The 7725-nt window shown below is 42.1% G+C and overlaps 1 protein-coding gene across 3 annotated transcripts in view; it reads right to left on the bottom strand.

Moving 5' to 3' along the window:
* jakmip2 (janus kinase and microtubule interacting protein 2) overlaps positions 1-6941 on the bottom strand; it is a 48116-nt gene extending 41175 nt beyond the window's left edge. The window contains exon 1 of one of the 3 annotated variants that reach the window (XM_034682817.1): positions 6713-6876. The gene's annotated coding sequence lies outside the window, so the exon portion shown is untranslated. Of the gene's footprint in view, positions 1-6712 lie in introns of all 3 variants that reach the window. The other 2 variants (XM_034682816.1, XM_034682818.1) reach the window with 2 other exon arrangements.
* Between the last annotated feature and the right edge of the window lie 784 nt (positions 6942-7725).

The raw sequence follows: 7725 nt of genomic DNA on the forward strand, positions 1-7725 counted from the left end.
GTAGAAACAGCATCAGCAGAGCAGACCGTGCTGCAGCCTGCAGGCGTTAGCTGGATGCTATCCTGAGGTCTGAGGACTCGTGGATATGTTAGTCTCTTTGATGACTGCATGGTGATGCTGCATGTTGCATTATTTTACATCACTTTTTGCTGAACTTGCCTGATTTGAATCAACGTTCAGCAGTTTCCTTTATCACAGAGAGAAAAGGCAAGGTAGTTAGAGTATGCATGAATTAAAGGCGGTTATAAAATGTCATTAAGGATTCATTTTGTAGCATTTAAGAGTCAGATTGGACACGGGTGAGATTCTCCGTCTGCAGGAGGCGGCTGTGTTGTGTAGTTTCTCTTTCCCAGAATACATCTTTCAATCTGGAGCCAACATTTTCTATATCACGGCCTCACCATCTGTCATCCACTACGCCGTCAAAACACCGCACAAGCACCGCTCCGCCTCGGGTCAGGGTTAAAGAGAAAACACTCTTTCTGTGTGGGGGCGTGGTTTGAGTTTTAAGAAGCGCCTCGGAGCTGGACTCAGGTGAGCGAGCTGGGTCACACATCAGGTCTCTGTGTGAAGCGGGCGGCAGATCGTAAAGACAGAGAGGCGTGTGATTGTTTGAACTCCCGATCATTCTAAATACATAAAGATATTGATCTCAGAGGGGAGATTTATTTTATTTCCCTCTGTTATTGATCATGCAACACCAACATGCACGACTGGAGAGCGTCAGAGAGAGGGGGAGCTGCACTTTCCCAATTTACAGACTTGGAATTGTGTGACCTTTTGGTTCCACAGCCACGTCCCAGCAGACTGAGCAAGCCACCTTCAATAATGAGGTGTGAGTCATGGTGAGGTGTATTATTATAGTGTATAGAGCAGTGTTTTTCAACCTTTTTTGAGCCAAGGCACATTTCATACATTAAAAAAATCCTGAGTCACACCACCAACCAAAAGTTTTACAAAATGACACATTTAGTCTTTCAATATATGAATCTATTTATCTGAGAGAGGGACTTTGGCTACTTCTTTCACTGTGTCAGTGCAAAGCATCTTATTTACAATAGCTTTTGCAGGTAGTATTAATGTCCCTGCCACAGTGTGTGGCTTTCTTAATTTGGCTAAGAGTTCAGCTACTAATTAGCTAGCTTTGAGAGCTCTCGCAGTCATCTTTGTAGTTTTTCTCAGAAAAGTTGCCTTTTTAACCACCACTATTACGCTCTTCATCCAGGTTAGAATTTTGTCCAGGGCCCAGTTTGGAGTTTCATTTTTCCTTTTTGAATATTTATCCTTTGCTTTTGTTCGTATACGTCTTGTCACATACACCTCTCGCACATCATTAATTCTATTGTCTTAAATTAACAAGGTGTGCTTCATTGCCACCCAGTGGGTGGGAAGCGCAGGTCAGTACATGGACGAGGACTGAATTACTCCGCCAGTCACTACACTGCAGGCACAGACACACTACATGGCAAATTATTTGCAGGATATGAATAATACTTTTTTGGAATAACTAAGTGAAATTTGATAATGTCCCACGGCACACCTGACGATCTGTCACGGCACACTAGTGTGCCACGGCACAGTGGTTGAAAATCACTGGTATAGAGCATATCCTGTATTAATAATGAACGTAGTCCTTGTGACATCACCCATCTGTTCCTGAAGTCCTGTTTTGAAGCCGATCGGCGGCGGCAGCCATATTGGAAATGCTGAACTCAACCTAATGTCTGTGGAGCTAGTGTGAGGTAAAGAGGCGGGCCTTTAGCCTCCTTGCTAACAGCTACAGTGTTCCCGCCTGTCAATCAAGTCAGCCACGCCCTTATTTGGGCAAACCTCATAATCTTAATATCTTCAAAAATAACAAGTTATAATCAATTCCCCCCGTACAGTGAGTGCTGATAGAGAAATGAGCTCTTCAGACTAAACTCATGTTTTGAACCAGGCTGTAAACATGTTTATTTCTGCTGTAAAGATCGTCTCTTTGAATGGGTGTGTATGTGGTTTCCTGTGTTTCTGCAGCCAGCCTCTAGTGGACACTTGAGGAACTGCAGTTTTTAGCACTTAGGCGTCAGCTTCATATTTTAAGAGTGGAGGTTGCTGCTTGGTGCAGCGGTGTGAGAACACAGAAACACCAACATAAAGGTCCAGACAGACGCTACGAGCAGGACCTCGTCTACATGCTGGTTAACAAGACCGCCACACTAACAGGCCGTTAACAGGACAGGGGGCTTGATTATGAATAATTGACAAATACATGCCAGTGACTGTTCCCTCTCTCTCTTCATCTCCCTCTATACCTCTCTCCAACACGGTCTCAGCAGATGTGTGTCTAACATGAGTCTGGTCCTGCTGGAGGTTTCTGCCTGTTAAAGGAAGTTTGTCCTTGCTGCTGTAACTAGCTAAATACTGTGAGGTGTAATGCTCATGATGGATTAAGGTGGGGTCAGACTGAGTCTGATCCTGTCTTGGTGTTGGGTCTCTGTTCATAATTTGACATAGAGTGGTCTAGACCTGCTCTGTTTGTCAAAGAGTCCTCAGATAACGTTTGTTGTGATTTGGTGCTATACAAATAAAGATTGATGGATTTACCATTGAATAGTATTTTGGCTTGAAATGCCCATCCAACCAGCAGAACAAGTGTTCAGATATTTCACTGAGGTAAAGGTAGAGTTAATGGTTGATGAGGTGAGACAGAGTGACGGGAGGAAACAGACCTAGAGGAATAGATACACCTGCAGCGGAGCCAAAGATCATCAGCCACGCCGATGACCAGTCGACCCCGTCCTAACAGGCTTTGGAACATTTTGGGAAACACTAAAGAAACAAAATAACTTCATAAAGTAAACAGTCTGATCAGATTAACACACAACCAGCTCAGTCTCCAGTTTCCCCCTCTTAATGTGGACATGAAGTCAAAGATTTACTTTTAAACACAGAGAGCAGATCTCTTCACTGATGTCAGCCAACAAACATTTGTGCCTCCATCTTTCTCCCTGTGTGTGTGTTTTTGTTATTTCCTGTTAAAAGCAACTTTTAATGTCAGAGCTTCTAATCCCTGTTACGTAATCCAGAGAGCATAAGTTAGACAAAGCGATGCCAGGGCTGCTCGTGGAACGTGGACCAGCAGTTTAAGTGTAATCAGTCTGGGATCTGGTCGTGATGTAAGTTGGTTCAAAGTGCCATCACATCAGCTGAAGTGGAGCCTCTCTCTCTCTCTCTCTCTCTCTCTCTCTCTCTCTCTCTCTCTCTCTCTCTCTCTCTCTCTCTCTCTCTCTCTCTCTCTCTCTCTCTCTCTCTCTCTCTCTCTCTCTCTCTCTCTCTCTCTCTCTCTCTCTCTCTCTCTCTCTCTCTCTCTCTCTCTGGGATTACGTTTCTTATTTCAGACTGAAAAGGCTTCTAATCTCTGTCAGACGACAAATTACCAACAAACAACCTGCTGGGAATAAAGCAGGAAAGTGCAACGTGGTCATTTTGCTTCATGCATTGAACTTTCAATAACATTATGTGTTATTTTAAAGCTCCCAATGATTCCAGACAACATGTTTCCAGCTGAAGAAGTCACACTCTCTGCATCAGTGTGATCTAACAGACCGGATCAGACTCCTGTTTATGTAATAGAACCACCCTCGCTCAATTTGATTTACTCTCAGTCCCGTACAGAAGAAGTTCAACACTTTAATCTTTTATTAGAGATCCTTTTTGAAGCATTAACTTATTGTGCAGTCCTGCAGAAATCCAGCTTAATGCTGAGGGTAACAGCAGATTACGAGACAGCCAGACTGACGGCAGAGGAGCAGTTACACACAGAGACAGAGAGAGAGAGAGAGAGGGAGAGGGAGAGAGGGGGGAGGTATTTATATCGATGACATTTAGTGATGCTCATCTCTCATCGGACTGAAATAAAGTAACGGGAATAGCAGAGTAACCGATCAATGCATTGATCTGACGCTGTCATTATTGCACCCTCAAGGGGAGAAAATACTCAAGCTGTTTCAGGTAAAGTATCACCTGAGGAAACCAGCGTGCAGAGAGCGTGCAGTTACATCTCAGCAGAGGAGTCAACAGTCCACAGATCAGGATGTGAGGATGTGTACGTACAGGAGCTGTGCATTCCTCTACTCTAGCTCCTGCATCCTTCAGACGCCAACAAGATCTCACTTCTGCATTTTTAATATCATCCAATGTAAAAATGATAACAGATTAAATCTTGTTAAATCACATGCTGTCAAAAAGTATGGATCATTTTGAAACCTTGCTGCAGGAGTGGAGGCATCAGATCAGTAGTGAGGATGAAACTACATTTTCAGTACGTCTCTGAAGACACTGACATGATGCAGATCATTATTATTAAAGTTGTTTTGTGTTTTTTCTTCTTCTATGTGTTGTACTTGTTCTCTTTTGCATGGTTCGGCTGTCTTTGTCAAGCTTTTATTTTGCAGGATTTATGCACAAGTAGTGAAACTAAAGGTGTGTGTTGCAGCTCTGCATGAAGGAATAAATATAAAAGATGTATATAGAAGAGAAACAGCATGACTGCATTACAGTGAAATTTAAGATATTATTCTTTATGTTTATTCTCCCCATCCATATGTTGTCTTCTGTCTGTTTGCTTTCATCAATGTGTGATTTCCAATCAATCAATCAATCAAGCTTTATTTATAAAGCACCTTAAATACAAATCAAATGCAACCCAAAGAGCTTTACAGCGACTGAAAACAAGAAGCAGAAATAAAATAATGGGAAGACATATTAAAAGACAAAAATGGGGGTTTGTGCTGGTGGTCTAGCAGTCCAAGCGCCCCACATACAGAGGCTACAGTCCTCCTCGCAGGGGTCACCGGTTTGATTCCCAGCCGTGACCATCTCCTGTATGCTCTCCCCCGCTCTCTACTGCCCACACTTCCTGTCTCTCTTCAGCTGTCCTATCAAATAAAGGCAAAAAGCCCAAAAACATACCTTTAAAAAAAGGATTTTAAAAATAGACTAATGCACAAGACAACTATAAAATATGTATAATTAAAATGAGTTAAAGCGTCAAATTAATTTAAGAATATAAATAGTTAAAATAAATACATTTAAACATTGAATTGCATGCAGCTAGTTGAATGATTGATAGTCACTGCCTGATGTAAATATGTACAGCACTGTTAACTGTTGTCCTGTTGTGTCTGCATGTGTCTTCTTTAACATTTCCTCATTGCTGCTTCCTGATTGTCTTGCTCCATGTATTTTATGTCCATGGACACTTTCTCAAAGACAGTCATATCATGTCCTTATATAGCTTTTAGTCATTTTAATCATATGGTGCTATTTGTACTATTTGTTTGTGTTTTGGTTTCTCCTCTACCTTCTTATTCTGATCTTATTTTACCCTATTTTTATCTTTGTTTAATCTTGATCTTTATAGGGAGCCTTTTTAACATCTGGGACTACAGATGTAAACTAGCCTTTTGGCTAACTCTGGCATATTTACAGAAGTGTTAATTAATATGCATGGTCCTTTTAAATAATAAATAAAATAAATGGAGGGTAAGGATAAAAGTTGAAAATGAAATCAAGGCTAAAAATATCAATGAAAGTGAGTAGAGTACATCTAAATAAATGAGTGAATAAATAAAGAAATAAAAATAAAATAAGATAAACAGTTAAAATTAGTATTAAGAATATAAATAGTTAAAATAAATACATTTAAAAAGGGTAAGGATAAGAGTTGAAAATAAAACTAAGGCTAAAAATGTCAAAAAGACTGAGTAGATAAATTAGAATAAATAAATAAATACAAATAAAATAAGATAAACAGTTAAAATTAGTAAAATAATAAAAAGTAAGTAATAAAATAAAGTAATAATAAAATAAAAGACTGAATAAATGTGTTTTTAGTTAATATCAGCTCCACACTGAACCCTCCTCCTATAGCACAATAATCCATAACCTATTGACTGGTAGCCGGTCACCAGCCTACATCTCTGCAGACCTTAAAACAAACAGAGGGACAAACACCTTCCCAGCAGGGTCCATGTGTGTCTAAACCAGGCCAGTGTGACACCCCCAGGCAGCAGCAGGCTCCAGACCTGATGCCTCAGTCTGGATCCGGGCCCTGCCTGCCTGCCTGCCTGCCTGCCTGCACACTATGGACTGTAGCATCCTCCTGCCACATCACTGCAGCATCCTTTCAAAACATGACCACTAATGTTTGATGAGCTGTCAGGCAGAAAGACGCACACATAAGGAAGCAGATGCACATCTGTCTGTACCTGAAGCTCAGGCACCAACATCTGCAGGCGTCAGAGTGTGCAGAGTGTGCAGGAGCTGCAGACACAAACACACACATGCATGATGCTCGGTGAGAGGAGAAAATGGCCCTGCATGGCGCTGAAAACCCCCATGAGCTCCATCCTCGTCATCTTGGAGGAGCTGGCTCGCGTAGGCCGAGCTCTGCCTCTCCGACCCCCGAGCTAACGAGCTGCAGCAGGCTCACAGAGGAGGATTTACCCGAGGATTTCAGCTCTAACACGGTGGATGCATCCTTCCCTGACGTGTTATCTTTCAGGGTTTACACAGAAGAGAAATAAAAGGAGTGTAGTTTGGATCTCTCACCGCTGAAGAGATGATGAACCTGACTCCAGGCAGCAGGCCCGCTAGTCCCCATAACTCCCAGTTCAGACGATGATAAACCAGTACAGACTACATTCAGGGACTCTCTGTCCCCCCTTACCTCAGACTCGATCCTCGTCGTGTGTGAAGTCCTACTCTGTGAGAATCTGTGTCCACGCCATGCTCCTGTTTCTGCAGAGCTTCGTCCCCCCGCGCGCAGAGCTCAGCATCAGCAGCAGCAGCAGCAGCTCGTACAATGAAGCAGTGATGATGGCCGGTGGTGATGATGCTGGGAGCCCCGCCCTCCTCTCCGTGCAGCCACAATCATGAGCTCACTGGTTTCCAGTCCTCCAGGATCCACAGCACGGAGACTCTGACAGAGAACAGGAAGCATGCATGTCAGTCTGCACAGCCTGCCTGCATCAAAACATCATTATTACTGATGTTAGGAGAAGGTCTGCCTGCATCAAACCATCATTATTACTGATGTTAGGAGGTCTGCCTGCATCAAACCATCATTATTACTGATGTTAGGAGAAGGTCTGCCTGCATCAAACCATCATTATTACTGATGTTAGGAGAAGGTCTGCCTGCAACAAACCATCATTATTACTGATGTTAGGAGAAGGTCTGCCTGCATCAAAACATCATTATTACTGATGTTAGGAGAAGGTCTGCCTGCAACAAACCATCATTATTACTGATGTTAGGAGAAGGTCTGCCTGCAACAAACCATCATTATTACTGATGTTAGGAGAAGGTCTGCCTGCAACAAACCATCATTATTACTGATGTTAGGAGAAGGTCTGACTGCAACAAACCATCATTATTACTGATGTTAGGAGAAGGTCTGACTGCATCAAACCATCATTATTACTGATGTTAGGAGAAGGTCTGACTGCAGCAGCTCCTGTGTGAAGAGGAGTCCCTCTATCAGTGCACTGTGTCCCAGATCAGTATTTAAAAATTACTCCATCCAATTATATGTACCTGTTATATATGTGCAAAAACATTAAAATTAATATAAGAATACTGGAATTTTTTTTATTTTATATATTTTTTTCATTGTATTTGTTTTACTGGTTTGTAATGCTATGGAGCTCTGAAGTCCCAAAAAGTACAGAACATATATTA

The sequence above is a fragment of the Notolabrus celidotus genome, chromosome 5 (assembly GCF_009762535.1).
Source record: "Notolabrus celidotus isolate fNotCel1 chromosome 5, fNotCel1.pri, whole genome shotgun sequence".
NCBI lineage: Eukaryota > Metazoa > Chordata > Actinopteri > Labriformes > Labridae > Notolabrus > Notolabrus celidotus.